The sequence below is a fragment of the Parasteatoda tepidariorum genome, chromosome 1 (genome assembly GCF_982258835.1).
Source record: "Parasteatoda tepidariorum strain Cologne lab strain chromosome 1, Ptep-v5.0, whole genome shotgun sequence".
In the NCBI taxonomy this organism is placed as follows: Eukaryota; Metazoa; Arthropoda; class Arachnida; order Araneae; family Theridiidae; genus Parasteatoda; species Parasteatoda tepidariorum.
This window is the reverse complement of record NC_141755.1, coordinates 111125990-111143918: the sequence shown is the minus strand read 5'-3', so window position 1 is coordinate 111143918 and position 17929 is coordinate 111125990. Positions and strand designations below refer to the sequence as shown.

The window sequence follows — 17929 nt, the reverse complement described above, 5'->3', positions numbered from 1 at the left end:
ACTTTTTGCAAAAAATTCGTTACACTGCAATTGCTCTCTACTACTAACCTATGCAACTAAAACATTTTATTTTACAAAAATCTCAGTAACTTTAAAAGCCATAATTGTTGAAAAAAATAATATGAAAGTAGTGGATATTTCAGTTCATTATTAGTTTTTAGCTAAATATTATCCATGAAATAATTTTAATTAGCTTCTGGATAATTCTGTATTTGTGAAAAAAATCACTTAAGACCATAATAACATACAATTTATGTATAATAGAAGTTTTTAAAAAAATAGTTATTACAAAAATGATTAAAATAAAAAAAACATAGCAGGATCTTCAACAACTTATTATACGCTACTATTCTAATAAACCAATATTGTCTACATTTCTTAAGTACTCTAAACAGATCCATGCAAACAAATGTAATATCATTTAAGTTAATTTTATTATGTAAAAATTATCAGAAGAGAAATTTAAATTATGCATAATTAAGATTAACACTAAATGATCAAATGTGATACAACAGTGCACGGTATCAGATATTAACTGCTGATAAATATATTTTTACTACAACAACATTAATCACAAAATAATAATTCTAAGTCACACATAACAATAATATGAAAGAAACATAAAGGAAAATTTTGAATAATATCAAATATTTTAATAAATAAGAGTTAAAAACAAAAAAGTTTTTCCTTATAATCCAATAGATTCTACAAAGAAATTTTATTTCTCTTAAAGGTTTAAGGAATAAATTCAAAGAGAGATGAGTGTCTTTTTTTCAAAATATTTTGTCATTTAAATGCATGATATTAATCTTTTAACACTTATTAGGTAATAATATGAACTGTAAAAGTATTAATTTAATATTTCTTTAAAAAAATGAGTGGAATAAACAAAACAATTTTAGGTTGATGTCTTTACTATTCTTTCCAGTTATGTTTTAGTACTTGGCAATCTAAACTTACATTACGAACATGTGGACAGTAAAAAGAATAGAGACAAAAATGTTTTTCTTTTCTACAGTCTTTTTTGAATCTATTCTAGAAAGATGTGACCAATAACTTATTTTATTTTAATAGATTACACACAGACGGATATATTTTTTCATAGCATTCAATAGCAAAATCAACATTTTGAAACTGAAAATTTTTCTGTCGGTAAAAAAAAAAAATCATGAGCTAAATACATCCATGAGGAACAATGTGAATAACATTGCACCACTTTTGTGGTGCAATGTTATATCACAGGTGGTCAGAAGAAATAAATCTGCAATCATAAAATAAATATAGAATCAACATGTTAATAATAATAAGCAACAAGTTATATCAGTTTAATGATGATTAAAAAGTGGATGCTTTAAACATGCTTTTCATTCCATAATTTAAATCAACACATTCCACAAATTGTCATAACAATTAAAATTAATTGTTAGTCATTAAATCCGCTTTTAGAAATAAGAGTTTCAAAAATTTCCAAACTTTATTCCATGCAGAAAAATAATTTTATCCCCCAATCCTAGCTACATTTTGCAAAGAAAACATATTATACATGAAATCCAAATGATGTTAAACTTAATCTCATTTATGCAGAGTAAAACATTTAAAAACTAAACCAAGTTAATTGCAATTTATATTTTATTCTTAAATAAATCACATAAATTTTAAAAAAATTAACAATATAATCACAAGTTTGAAAAAAAAAGCAGCAATATAAATTGAATACAAGTTGAACTTTTCTAAGCAAGCATAATATTTCTACATTCTAAATTACTCTATTAAGGAAAAAGAAATACTTATGAAATATAAGAGCCTAAAAATGTAAAAGATTTTAACTGGAAATGGAACTGATAAGAAAGTAGCCAGAATTTTTCTGCAATTCATTAAGTTTAAAATGTTTCTTTTTACAAAATGATGATCAAAATAAATTAAATATCAGATTAAAAAAATAAATTAAACATAACATTAAAAAAAATCATACTTTTAATTAAGTTTATTGTTATTTATCTAGATCATAAAATGGTAAAATAATGTCCATCATTGTTTATCAAAGATTTCTAAATCACAAAAATGGATTGTGTAAGAAAGAAAAATAATTTTTCAGGATGATTATAAAGCTAACATAAATGTTTCAGGTTTAACTGAAGCATGGCATCAGCTTTTATATAAATTTAGATTTTTAAAAACAATCTTGCAAATCAAAGTACTTACTAAAATTTACTTAACATGTTAGCTTTACCATACTAACAAAGTATAAATCTAAAGAACTACAAAATTATCAAAGTTCTAATAGGCTAAATAGTTTTTTTCTTCTTCTCTTAAAATTTAAACTAGAGATGTATCCACAAAAAAAAGGCGCAGTACAACTAAAACTTTTCTAAAAAAAATTGTTTCTTTAAAAGTACTTAGAACTTAACAGAATAATGGAAAAATTGTTTATTTTTTGAGCACGTATAATCGATTAATGTGCCACAGTAGAAAAGAATACAATATAAAGAAACTAAGCTGCTAAATGAAAAAACAAATGTATAAGCATTATCAACAATAATAATTTTGGAATACATTTATTGGTGTTGATAATTTTTTTAAAGAAAAAAAAAACATTATTTTGAAAATGTTGTGTAGTATAACTTTAATTCCTAAACTTAAATTAGGTAAGTTCATTATTTTATCAGATTTCAAATGAAAATAATAACATGAAATTATTATAAAAGAAAAAAGTATTTTTGTTTTTACCCAAAATGTTCTTTATTCATCCAAAAACTAATTTATTAAAAAAAAGTGCTTTCTCGATAAGTTTAATTCTTAACACTAGGTAAGGATACCACAACAAAATTTAAGTTTGAAATAACTCTAAATAAAACTTATTATACATTTGATTTTTAAATATAAATCAGTTAATCTAAATTTCAGAAGTAAATTTGTTTCGAGCACTTATGCAACAATAATAGCTTAGGTACTTATTAGCACAGTCGATTTAGATATTGCTCACTCAGCTAATGGAAAATTAGAGGCATAAATGGAAATTATGAGATTACTAGTAACTAAAAGACTAGAAAAGTAACTAAGTTTGGAGAAATTTTATTAAATCTTTTCAATCTACATAGCCATTAATCTGTCTATTAACCCTGTAATGGTTGCATAATTTTGAAAACAATCATATAAGTGCCAAATTTTTTTTATTCAAGAAAATTATATAAAACGAAGTGCATTTACAATTTGTATTCATTCTTAATTTATGGTTTAATCGCAAATCTACATGTTCGATGCATGTTGATATCTAGTTTAAAATAAACTTTCTCGAAACGCATTACAAATAGTCTAGTTTTGCTATCTGGATCATAGAGAAATCAACATGTTTACGGGCATAAGCAACAGATTGTTTCAATCCTTTTGGAACATTACTTTTGAACACTTCAGCCTAGAAATATCACAATAAAATTTTAGAGGGCAAAATTTCGTCCCGTCATTTTTGCGGGAACGAGAAAGAGTAAATTGTAATCAATTGCAAGTAAAACTGATTTTAAAAACTACTTGTTTCAGTTTACCGTGATCAGACATGTGACTGGACAATATAAAAAGCTTTGATGGCAGAGTGTAGACACGTAAAAGGATAAACAATAACACATAATACTATAAAATAATTTTTCTACCATGTGAAAGAAATTAAAGCTTTTTTTACATATAAATATTAAATAATAAGTGTCAATCAAAAACAAGTTTCTTTGTATCTTATTTCTTAAACCTGTATAAGTTCATTTCATTGAAAAATACTGAAGGGGGCACTAGTTCTAAGAAGGAAAAAGAAGCAATGCTTTTCAATTAAAAATAACACTTATATATGCCTAATAATACAATATAAACTTAATAATAATATTTAACTTCATTTTGAGCCATCTACTCTTTCCCCCCTGTTACTGTAATTCAGTAATTTTTACTAAAGCAGTTTTGATTAAAAACAGCTGCTTTTTCTTATATTTAAGAAAAAATTATCAAGCCCAGATTTTTTCTTTTTCATTCTTTAATTTTCTAAACAAATATTTAAAAGGTTTTTCTACCGTAGTTGAAGAAAAATGTATTTTGTATAAAAACTTGCTTAAAGTCTATCTTATCAGAAGATTAAAATATTTTTTGTGAGATGAGAACTATCTTATAATAATTGGGAAGGAGTTATGCCCTATCTTTACTTTAAACGTTAGAGGAGATAAAATATCCATTTTTTTCAGTTTCAATCATTTGAGCTAATTTTTGAAGCCAAATATTGCTACATAACTCCTTGTAACCTAGATATGGTTTGAGGTTAAACGAGGGGAGTTGGTTTATGAGATAGTCCTGTACATGACCATGATCCATAGATGGCACTCATTTTCATAGCCACTAGCATAAAGTACGCTATCACCTTCCTCGACCACATTGAAGAAAAATCTCCCACCTTTAAGATCTGAAATTGGAAGTAGCATTAAACAAAACAGGAAAAGAGATTTTATTCAAACAAAAGTAGATTCTTGTTCAGAGATGCCATCTTTTTTTGCACTAACGGAAGTTGCTCTAAATATTCAATTTGCTAAATTCTTTTTCATTAATTTCAATAAGAATCTTGGATACAAAATCTGGGTGTACAAAAGGCGTTAAAATACATAGACATTTAAGATAGATAAATTATAACACTGATAACCCGATGAATTTTTAATGTATTTCCTCAGTCTGTGTAATTAAAACCCTTATGGAATAACTTTTATTGTAAGATTTACAGTCAAATTATTCTGTTTTTTAAATACATTTTTCCTCATGAATTTCACACATAATTTTTCTTTGCAGATTGTTGTTAGTTTTTTTACCATAGATTCATTTTCTTAGGCTAGACTACATGTATATTTCAATAGAATAGCTCTTTAACATAACAGAGGATAAAAAAGAAATCAATTTTAGAAAAACCCACTTTAGGGTGGGTTTTACTGGGCTTTTCAGAGTGGGTTTTACCCAGTAAAACTTGACCGGGTTTCTCTGAGCAGGTGGGTTTTTTGCAACCCTGAATAAGATTAATAAAAATATTACAGCAACAGATTTTCTTCAGATAACAGTAACAGATTTCAGAAGACACTTTTAATTAAATGAAAAGGAAGCAAAACTAGTTAGAACACCATTAACTATGATTAATTTTTGAAAACCACTATCACATTAATGAAGATTAATTTTATTATGAAACATCTTTTACTGGTGATTCATCTCAGATCCTAGAGACAAAAACAATCTGAACAATAAATTAGTTCATTTCATACTGAACAAATCCCAAAACAAATTGCACTCCACAAAATGACAAGATTTATACCAAAGGTTGGGAAAGCAAGGTTGGTAGGACACTGGGCCCATGTCCAAGAGGTCATGGGTTTGATCTCCGCAAACCGAAGACTCCCCACGTAGTAAATGGTGACTGATGCACACTAAATCTGTCAAGTTACAAAGTCCTCCATGTTCCCATAAATCATACCTCTGGGGAAACTTATTTATGTGTTTTCTTGTCTTCTGGATTGGTTCAAAATTACAAGGCTACGGAGTTGAATATTAGTAGTAGTCATGAACCCAAAAACTTGGGTAGTCTGTTCAACGACTGTTAAAAATAAAAAATACAATTTTTACCCATCTTAGTTTAAATCAAATTTCATAATACACAAAACTAATACCTATTTTTTTAATCATAAAATGGGCATATTCCATATCAAAAGTAAGTAAAAAATTCAATATAATTTATATATAGGACATTTGTTACAAATAAAATGTTTAAAAAAAATACAGTCTGAATAACCCCATGCCTTCTGGCCCAAAACAATTTTGTTTTATACTAGAGTGCATATTTGTTAAGCTACACTATAACCACACTCCACTGTGTGTGCAGTTCAGCACTGATTATTCATTAAACTATAAATTCAAAATAGACCAAAATAAGAAAAATCCATCAAGAATTATTTTAAGTTGAGTTTTAATAGCTAAAGCTTAAAATTCTGCCATTTGTTGAATTGACTTGTTAGTTGTTTCAGATTAGTTGTTTAGTGTAATAATCATGTTATATGTTTTTTTTTTCTTTTCAGTTAAAGGTCTATTAAATTGGTTGGACAAATTATTTAGAATAATTCGTAAAGATATAAAGGTTTAGTTATTGGAGTTTATGCTTATAAATTAAACAGAAACTATAAAACTAAGTAAATAAAGTAAAAAAATAGAAAATTTATTACCAAGTACTGGCTCAACATAATCTACAGTATATCCTGCATCATTTCTGTAGGTTCCAATTTCTTTTCTTTGTAACTGCACATTGCAAAAGTACACTGTGAATAGCTTGTAATATTAAAAGATAATATTAAAGAAAGGCACATGCATAAGTTAAATAAATTGAAAAAAGATTATAGCAAAACAAGATATTTTGCATGATATTTTTTTAGCAAACATCTACATTTTTATTGAATTGATACTGATGCTAATATAACATTGGAATAAAACATGGCTGTAAATAATATACTATATAGCAAGAATTTGATATTACTCTATTACTTTGGGAAAAAAAAATACAAGTTTGAACACAGCATACACAAAAAAATGCAAGTTATTATATTAATAATAAAAGCTAATAGATGTTTTTTGTTTTAGTTTTTATTTTGTTTTTCAAAACTCACATTTGAAATATTTTGCAACTAAATACTAATCACCTAAATTATTCATAAATTGAAAAGCAAATAATTAGACAATAGTAAATTCTTCAAAATCTGAAACAGTCTACTATTTTCAAACCAGAATAGTTAAAAAAATGAGTTTAATGTAATTTTCTTAATGATATATGACAATGTTGGTGATATTTAGACAACATTTCTATCTAATTGACAAAATTAGCCAGTAAGTGATCAGTCTACAGTTTGTTTTCAAATGGTGAAGTACCATTTCGCAAGTGCAATGTTTTTTAAAATTTGCTTGCTTATTAAAAAGTATCTAATGCCTACTAAATAAGTAAACAATGAGCAACAAAGTTGTTAAAAATCACTATTTTCATAAAATAAAAATTTGTTTAAAAAACAGATTCTCATAATTTATACGTTACTGCTATAATAAAATAGGAAAAATAGCAGAAAATTTCCAAACTTTTATGTTTCAATAATTTTTTACAACTGATTAGTCATGGATCAGTGAGCATCTTAAGACATTTTAATAAACAACAAAAACACCTACCGGAACCAGCAAAAAATATCTTATTTTCCATTTTTTCCTAACTTGCTTTCCTTGTGCAAATAAATATCCGTGAAATAAATTTCAAAATAATTTTCATTAAAACATAAAGCACTTATTTCTGAAAAAAAAAATATTTAATTTTGTATGAATATGAATTGCAATAAAAATTAAACCAATGAGTAAATTTTTTGCGTCATTTCATGTCTTGATAAAAAAAAAAAATTAATCCAAAAATATTTATCTAGACGTTGTAAGCACTATATAAAATCTAAAATTTAAAGGATGAAATAGTTTTGATAATTATAATAAATAGAAAAGAATTTTTGCAAGAATAAAAATGAAAGGCAAAGCCTTTTCAAGCTCTTATCCTCTGGTGAAAATAAAAGCTTAGTAAATTAAAAATTCCTAAACATTCTTTAAATTCATCCAAAATTTATTTTTCATTTTAATTTTTGCATCAATAAGTATAAAATCACATAAGTATAATATCACATAAGTATAAAATCCATTATTCAATATTAAGTATTTACCAGAATTTTTAGTGATCAATGTACTAAGTTAAAAGTCTTAAGGGATAGAAATTGCGAAGAAGTACCTAATAGGCAACATTACTAAAACATTATACACAAGTAAAATTTCTTTTGCATTATTAGAAATCCTTTAAAAAGTATCCTTCACCATATCACCATTTATGAACTTTTTTATTATTTATTTCCAGCAGCAGCGCTAGATGTGTACATCATTTGCAACACTCCACACAGACCCATAAGGAATAACAACAAATTAAAATTTAATAACATTAAAGCATTCAAAATGCAAAAACATCTAGAATGAAAAAAAAGCAGTAAATAGAATATCAACAATAGAAATATAAACAGAAAATCAGTGAGTTAGCAGTGCCTGCAACTATTTCCTAGCATTCTAGTATCTGTCATAGATGCTGCCAGTTACTACGGGGAAACCCCCCATATGCTCAGCATTCATTGGGGAGTTCTCCCCTCACACGATACAGTTTGGATCTCAATCTTCATAAATGGCAAGCCCATTTATGAAGTAGTAATTCTGATTTTAGTCTACAATATTGAAATTTTGAACAGATGGGTGTCATTAAATAGGGGTACCAGAAACATACAGTTTAGACTCTAGAGGAATTTAAATTGGCCGAATGAAATTCTGAATTTCACTGAATCACAAAGACCTGCAGACACGCACACTTACTTTTAACTGAATATCAAATTCATTTAGCCAAATTAGATTTGATTTGGACAAAAACTAAATAGAAATTGAATATTTAGCTGCTATCTAGAAAAAAATTGTCTAAATTAAATTCCAAAGGATTATATAATTAAGTTGAAACTTTAAAAAATAAACATATATATAAATTTCTCATTTATAATTCTAATCTCATCTGAAATGAGTAAGAATAATTCTTTTGGTTCGTGATTTTAAATTTGTATTACTTCACCTTTTAAATCATGTTTCATCCTTTTTAACACTCTACCTTTAGTACTAAATTGCTGAATTAAATAAGTAAAACAAATATAAATGAAATGAAACTATTAGTTTATTGCTCATTGAAAAAATTATTATTTGAAGCAGTCTTTATGTTTTTCTTTCTCAGAGCAAATGTGAAAATTCAAAGTTTATTAATTTCTTATTTAATATTTGAAAAGTAACAAAATCTTTACAAAAGAACTAATGCAAATACATAAAACTGATGAGTGTCAAATAAATTTTTTCAAGTCTCCAAAAAGTGAAAATATTTGGAAAGTAATGAGGACCTTTGAAAATAAATCTGAAAAATTTCATGCAAAAATTATTTTTCTTTGGTTCTTAACTTCTAGTAACTAGTTAAATAATTTAACAGTGCACTCAGCAACCACTGTGAATCATGAAAGTAAATTGGGACAAAAAATAAACTAAACCAGATAAACTGACAAACTCAATCACAAATTCAACAAACATTCTTTAACAAATTCAATCCCTTTTATGGGATGATATAAAATGTAAAAATATTTATATTTAAAATTCACTAAATGTACACAGAAAGATAAACATTTTAGAAATGAGTAATAACAATTACATCATAATCATAGTTGGCCAGACAGCCCAATATGGGCCAATGTCTTCCTCTGAAGATTTCTCCATAATGACTTTCGATTTATATTTTATCTCCAATTAATTAATTTCAAGAACACTCTCTGAAATATTTAAAAAAAATCCTATTTTATATAGTGTATTTTTTATTAGAGTTATCTAAAATTATAGATGTATACCTGCAATTTCAGAATTTTCTAATTATACTAAAAGTGTCAAACTTTTTTTCCTGTAAGTACATGATTTAACAAAAAATTTTGAAAATTTTTTTTTTAACACAAGTCAAATAGATTGTAATAATATATAAAATTTTTAAATATTAGCATCCTTATTTTTTTCATAAATTTATACATAAAACAATAATCCGACCAATAATTCTCTAAGATAGTGACAGCTGGACATTTTCAAAACTGGATTGGAGTACAACTTTTCAAAACAGACTCCTATTTTTGTAAGAAAAATAATATGTAAAACTTTCACTGCTGTCCAAAAAAATAACATCTGGAGAATTCTTTACAATCATGAAATTTAGAATCAATATAAGCAACCAGACATAGTCAAAGTGATCAAACCGAATAAGGTATTTTGGTCGCTAAGTTTAGATTAGAAGATTACAACCCCACAAAACTGTTAACCTTCAATAAGCCAGGTGGCATTAAATAATAAGGAAGACCTTCATTCAGATGACATTGAAAAAGATTTGAAAACATTAAAAAGTGATTAATTGGAGACAACAAGCATCTGCTGGACACAGCTGGAAAGAACTTGTTGGGACTTGTCCTGCTTTGGGTTGTAGAGCCAAGAAAGAATTCTTTCATGCAAAAAATTATTAAACTGTGGTAATATTAAGAGCACTCCTAGTGACAGAGTTGCCACAGAAAAAAATGAACAATATAGTTGCTTTTAGTTGCCTATAGCATGAAAATTGTTGCTGAAAGCCATTAAAACAGTTGCCTAAATAAGTACAAATTTTTTCAATAACATGACAAAAATTTTATTAAATAACTGAATTATCATATACCATGATCCTTTTAGTCAAGTTATATGACAAATATGATAATTTTTATATAAAAGTTAGTGCTCTAGCACTAAATTTATATAGATAGAACAAGTATAATTGGAGCAAAATTAAATATTTTTAATTGCTAGAATTCATTCAAAATACTTTTACATTAAAAAAAAGCATTCTTTTTTTCTAAAAAATTTTCCCTTTTATCAATAATTGATTTAGCAAATATATATATATATATTGTGAAGTGATTACTCAAATTCGAAGTTCTCGCATCGTAATATCGTATAAAAAGCGGCTAAATTTCTTAGCCTTTTCAGGCCGAAAATAGTTGCAAATAATCACATTTTAGTTGTCTATGGGAACTCTGTAGTAATGTCGCCTCTAAAAACTGAAGAAAAAAAAGTTTTGGCAACAAATGCTGAACATTAAAGAAGAATACAAGGTTCATACAGAGATCAGAAGAAGAAATCCAAGGAGTCCAAAATTTTAAGAACTTATCAAAAATTTAAAAACTTTTTGTAAAAGATAACTAGATAGTTTTACTTTTAATTAAAAAGCAGTTATTATAACGAATTTGCAAAAATGTATATTTTGCATAAGATATTTTTTTCTAGTCCTTTTGAAATAAATTTTGACTTTGTCAAACTTCATCAAGAAAAATAAATAAAGTTATCACTCTCACACATAAATAAATACATTTTCCAGTTTCAAATATGTTAATAAATCTTGTTAAAGTACATAGAAGAGATGTTAAAGATAAACACAAAAGCCTTCCAATCTTATATTTTTAAAACTGAATACATAAGAAAATCTAAGACATTTCATACAAAAAAAAAAAAAAAATTCACACTAAATCATTAATTAAGTTTGCTTGTAACAAGTAAAATAAAAATTATTTGCTGTTATTTTTTTTCTTCTTTCTTTCTTCATTTAAATTTTTTTTCTTTTTAAGTTTTTCTTAATCTATTAGATTTTGACAGCTAAGTCATATCATTTCGTTCATCAGCGGACTTAGTAAGCTCATCTATGCAACGCAATAATCTAAAGAGTTTTAAAGGACTAATTTGGAAATCTAAGTAGTTCCAAGTACTCTTTTCAAACTTTATTTCCAAGGAGTTTCTAAGAAGTATAAGGAGTCTGTACGAACCCTGAATTTCAGTTTTTAATTTACATAAGCATAATTAACAAGACTGCTTTGGATAATGCATTATCTATCATACTTTTGAGAAAAACATTTATAAAAGCATATTCAAAGAAATGTTAAAGAAACAATTAAATTTTCTGTTTAATAGATAACTAGAATAAGATTAAGAATAATATCCGGAATAGAATTTTAAAAAAGACATCAAGAAAAATTAAATAAATTCGAAACAGCTTTCTTTTTATTTGCTCTGCAGCTCTCCTTGACAAATTTTTAATTATTACTAAATCTGACTATAACTGATCTGATGTTTTAAGCTTATTGCAGAGATGGAAAAAAGAAATGAAGGATAAGGTGAGAATAGGAAGATATTCAGGAAGGCAAGGCTGCATTGGAAGTGGATATTTGGCACTGTGGTGATGAATTTGTGATTGCACGAAAGGGAAAAAATTATGAAGAAAGTGGTAATAAGAATATAATTTATGCAATTAAGGTTTTATTGGTGTTTTGTATTGCTTTTAACATGTTCTGAAGAGATTTAATCATTAAAGTTTAGTTTTAAGATGGAGTAATGTTTTTTGATTGGAGAAAGAGTATTAATGTTAGCATTATTACATTTAAGAAAGAGAATTTGAATATAAGTTGCTTTTAATATTAAATAGTGTAGTTGAGTGTTGCTTGTCAGCCTGAATTAGTAAAGTAGTTATGAAGAGTTACTATTTTGTAAAAGAATGATTGTTTATTAATGAAATATGGAAATTCTATAGTAAAATACAGCCTCAATACCATATTTTTAGTTAAGCTTTTGCTTACTTATATTGGGGGGATTTTTATTTCTTCATTTTTATGAAATTATGGGCATAAGAGTAACAAAACTATATTCTGGATAAAACATTTGATACAGAGATGTCATTTTTTAAATTGTATATAATGCTTTAGTTTTATGAAACTTGTGGCTGAGTGAAAACAAAATGTCTGCGGGGGTGAAAAAAAAATCTTATAGAGATCTTCTGTATTCTTTATTTAGAAAATCACAAAGTGGTTGGCAAAATTGTTTTTGAAATCGAATTTTCATTTAAATTGAATTTTTTTTTTTACATAAATCAAACTTTTTTAATAATAGGGAGACAATTGAACAGTTAGATACACAATGAAGAGTAAACTAGTTTAGATCAGAACACATTACAGAAAGAAAAAAATATTGAAATTACTATGTGCCGTCTTTCATCAATATTGCTAAACACTAATGACGTATTTAATTTGTTTTAAGAACACTTAAAGTATTTAAATAAACATAAAAATAAATGAGTATTATTGAAATATGTTAAATACCTAGCTGATTGTTTTACATACAGCTAATGAAAAATTATAATTTAACAGTCTTATCCACTTTTAGTCTCTAGTTTATTTATTTACTTGTCTATTAAGAAACATAATAATTTACACTTTAATTATATTTTTTGGATAAAACCTTCATTATCAATAAAATCAGACTTAAAAAATCACACCTTAAAGAATATAATTACAAAATTTTTTTAACTTAATAACTTATTAAAAAAATCATTTTGTTTAAAAAAATGATTTTCTTAAAAAATATTTATATAGTTAATTTAAAACATGACTTAAATCAAGTGATTTAAATTATATCAACCTAGTATCCCAATAATAAAAGTGAATTTTGAGTTTAATAGGGTTCCAATATTTGTTAGAGTTTTTGTTATGTAACAAAGGTGGCAGTAGTAAAAATGGGCTAAAAATGGTTGGCAGCGAAAAGAAATTACCAAAATTGCCGGGGAAACAAAGTTGTTCTAAGAACTAAATCAAATTTTAAATAAAAATATTCTTTTCTCTTCATTTTATTCATGAATCTTTCAATATAAAGTAAAAATAAATGCATAAAAAGCAAACATACCTTAAAATGCAATGAAGCAGTATTGGATCTCTTATTCACATTCGGAAACTCCTGATGAAGAAAAAAAAATTACAAAGTATTTGGTGTACATTTGAAAGAGAAAAACGTATAAATAAAATTAATAATGCCTAATTATATTTATTTGAAAGATATTCTTAAACTATGAGCATAATTTAATGAGAAACTCAATAGTTTCTAAGCAAACATTTTTTACATAAGCTTTCATTAAATCAACTAGAAAATTGTTAAAAAAAATACTGTTCAAAGATATTTTTATATTAAAAATAAATAAATAAACAAAAAATGTATGAATGATAGAAAAAATTTGCATGTAAAAATTCAAAGTTATGAGATTGCTAAAAAAATATATTCTTACAACTGAACTTACTTAAAACTTATTATTTACTCAAAACTTATTATTGAACTTATTTCGTAAAACAAATTAATTAATTAAGAGATCAAAGTATTTTTATTTGAAGAAAAGTATTAAACTTGATACTTTTTGAGTAAGAACAATATAAGAAAGTTTACACAATAAACTGTTTTATGTAACTGCTTGTTACAAGCGATGAATGATAACATTTATAAGAAAAATGTACTTAAAAATAATTCATGACAAAAAATTTATTTTCATGTACCATAGATGAAAAACCATTTTTGTATTGTAGATAAAAAAAAAACAATAACAACAAATTCATAGGAGTGCAAAAGTTGGAAAAAAAAAAGAGAAAAAAAGCAGGAAATTAAAATTTTCAATTGCTTCAAACTGTTAATCAAAAATTGAAAATTGTTACTAATCAGTATGAGATAAATATGATGATCTCAATTATAATTATCTTTATTTGTTTTTAAATTTTTGAAATCATATCTATCATAATAAACAAGACTTCGAAAACAAAATTGTTGTAATCCTATAATGTGAGAAAAATTACAAATTATATCAGTAAATGATGCAGAATACAGATGGAAAAATATTTTTTCTGGTATGCTTATTTTCTTAGTATTTTTTTTTATTTAAGACAGTTCAGGGGCTAAATTGAAAATGCTAAAAGTCACTTTTGGCCAACCAGCCAGAGGTGAATTCCTTAAATTTTTCATTCATACTTTTTTCGTTTAATCTTCTGTTAAATTTTCAAAAACTTCCATGCCATTCTGATGGACCCTATGATAATCTTTTAATGCACCTCCAATTTTTAAATAATGATTATAATCTCATTATATCATATTATAATCTCATTATAATCATAATCTCAAAATATAGTTATTGTTTTTTCTTCTTATTTATGCATGCGATTTGTCAGTGCTTGCAAAGAAGAATTCTAAAATAGTAAAATGAATTCATTTTACGTTTCTAAAGAAAAATAATTAATTAAAATAGGAAAAAAAGTCTCTGGTTAAGCATTCGGTATTTCTGAAAACAAATCAACATTTTCAAGAATCTAGTCAATTGAAATATATCTGCCCCTCATCAGCATCTCCACGTTTTATGTGCTTATACTTAAATTTTCACTTAATGTAATTTAATTTAGCCGCATAATTTCAGCTTATAGCATTAAACTAGACGTTTTTGTTTCACTTAAGTTAAAGAATTTAATAAAAAAAATTTGCAAAAATTAGAAGAAATTTTAATGGACATTTTTTTAATTATTTATAAAAAAATTAAAGAGACAGTAATGGTAACATCTTTTCTCAACATTTTAATTCTTTGAGTAAATATCAACTTCGTTACAGTAAAAAATTAATTTTATATGTGTTTATAAAATTTAATTCTTGTTTTTGTAATGTCGAACCGAAAAAATACACATGTTTGTTTGTAATACTCTTATAACATAGATTAACACAATTAAAATAAAACTAATAAATATACTGCAATATATAAATTTCATTTTCTTTTTGAAAGAATGAATTAAAAGTTTTACTGATATCACAAGTTTTTTAAAAGGCTACTGCTATGGTGAAGATAATTCCCTGCATTAAATTCAAGCTAGAATAAATAAATAAAGTCAATAACTTGAGCTTCTCTACTTTTTTAAAACCTAAAATTATTTTATAAAAATATTGATCTAACATTTCCTTCACTTAACATGAAAATAAATCTTTGAAATTAAATTGAAATATATTTTAAAATTAAGTTTAACATGGCTACAAAATATTGCAAAACAAATTTATTATGTATTTATAATGCATCATTTTAATAAGCAATATCAGGCATCCATAATTCATTTTAACAATCTATTTATTAAACTTAAAATTCTTAATTATTAAGAACTAGAAAATCTTGCAAACTATTAACAAATGTTTCAATGGACACCACTGAAATTTAAAAATATTATTGAAATATATTATATTAAGCTCACAATTTCATTAAGCTACATAAGGGGGCAATTTATTTTATAGATCTTTGTTCTCACATGCTTATTTACCATCTAAAATAGATGAGTTTTATTACGAAAATTCAAATTAAGGCAAGACGTAATGGCTTTCACAGCACAACGATTGTTAATGAACAGCGAAGATGATGTCAGTTCATGAATAATCACTTGATGTCCCGTTTCAGATTAAAACAAAAGTAAGCGTTTTTTGCTGAAAAATAACTTAATGATTAGCCCTCTTAGAAAAGTTACAAAATGTTTTCTGGGAGTTATGAGGGATTTTGAGTGGATTAATATCTTTAAAAAAATTTATTATTAATATTCGTCCATTCCATAAGTTTTATTTTTAAAATTAGAAATAATTATTATACTCTTATATCAATGCAACTTGTTTACCATTTTAAATATCTAGCGATTTCAAAAATAGCTTTGATGCTTTAACACTTCATGGGATTGTTGAGCCTGAATAAAAATTATAATTTTATTTATTAAGGGATTTGTTTTAATAATTGTATAATAACATTAACCATATTATTCAGAAGTTTTAGTGTAGTCATTGTTATTGAAAAATATTCATAAATTGTACTTCAATTGGTAAATTTAAATCAAATTAAGCTCATTTCTTTTTAAATAATGATTTTTTCTGTATCATTTATCTTTTTATTTTAAAATCTATTTTGACACTGGATTTTTAAAAATAAAGAAGGCAAGTTAAACATGAGTAACACAGAACAAATTGTATACCTAACATTTTAACAATTTCATACAAATTAAATGTTTTGAAATACAAAACTCAGGAAAAGTAATTTTTTTTTTACCATCATTTGTGTTCAGCATTTTCTTGATGCTTATTTGACCAAGCAAATAACTCAACATCAAGAGATTTACATAAAGCTTTGACCATTTCAGTCTTTCCTATACCTGGTGGGCCACTCAAAATAAGGAAACACTCCTATATTAAACAATAAATGTACATTAGTTTTTGAACAATGTGTTACAATAAACCAATTTGAATCAGCTTGATCTAAATTGCTATTAAAATAATAATTAAATCATTTGGATTTCTTTTTTTTAAAAAAAAAAATCACAAATTTAAAAAAAAAAAAAATCTTTCTAATATGTATGATTTTTTAGTAACATTTAATAAAACTTTTTTACATAAAATGAAATCTGTTTCTATTTTTGAATTTCTGTTTCTGTAGAATCATAATTGCTCTTTATTATTATCATACTATTATCAGAACTACTCAATATATAACACACAAAAATAAAGTAAAAAAAACAACAACAAAAAAAACATGTAAGTTTTTTCTTAAGCAACAATCAATTGATAGGACCTTCACTTCCTAATTAATTTGATTTATCAATATTTCTGATGCAAAAAATTAAATGAATGTTATAAAAAGGAAGGTTTTGATTAATCTAAGAAGAAAATTCTAATATTTTCATAACATTAATAATGAAATGATTTCATTGAAATCTTTAGTCAGGGCAGATTCTTCCATTATCTTTTTTAAGAAAACTATTTTGACTTTCGAAAAGTTTGAATTTCTATTTTTTTCCCTATAGCAACAGGTGAAAAAGCAATTGCTTACTTATGCCTCCGAGAGATGCTTATTTATAAATCACTGTGCATGATTTAGTACACTCCAAAATTAAAAATGATTTTGGAGAATGAAAAATAAGTAAATATATTTGAATAAATAAAATTTTTCAATAGTTTCTAAAAATGTAAGTCCAAAATAAAACAAACTTATTTACCAAGACGTCTTGAATTAATCAACAATAATAAAAAAAAAAAATGGTAGGTCGTTTTTCTTGACTAGTAAAGTGTTACTCAGAGTTTGTTCATCTTACAACATTTATCGGCGAAAATTTTCGACCCATGTTGAAAATTATTTTTTCCGCACTGAAACAAATCGTCGTGTTTCCGCTTTTGTGAAGTTCATAATAAAGTTGAGTCTTAGAATAAAGTAGTTTTAAGATTTCGCTTTTGCCATTAAAGCTGTCTTTACCAAAATTATTATTTATTTTGTTGTTTGTTTCACTTATTCTCTGCATGCTTGTGAGTTCAATTATATAATTACGGCTTAGAAGCCATAGTCAAGTATAAAGACTTTATTACGGCACCCACAGCAGTCATTTGCATTTGTATTTCTATTTGTTTACTTTATGCAAGACACTCAAAC

The 17929-nt window shown here is 25.5% G+C and overlaps 1 long non-coding RNA gene across 6 annotated transcripts in view; it reads right to left on the bottom strand.

Annotated features, from left to right (window-relative positions):
* The window catches only part of LOC147816717 (uncharacterized), a 52953-nt gene extending 35030 nt beyond the window's left edge, over positions 1–17923 (bottom strand). Inside the window, exons 1-6 of one of the 6 annotated variants that reach the window (XR_015428811.1) lie at positions 17502–17923; positions 16559–16692; positions 13369–13419; positions 7207–7324; positions 6222–6324; positions 5321–5599 (exon numbers count right to left, since the gene is read on the bottom strand). This is a non-coding gene — a long non-coding RNA (uncharacterized LOC147816717). The remainder of the gene's footprint in view (positions 1–5320; positions 5600–6221; positions 6325–7206; positions 7325–13368; positions 13420–16558; positions 16693–17501) is intronic. The other 5 variants (XR_015428810.1, XR_015428813.1, XR_015428814.1 and 2 more) reach the window with 5 other exon arrangements.
* Between the last annotated feature and the right edge of the window lie 6 nt (positions 17924–17929).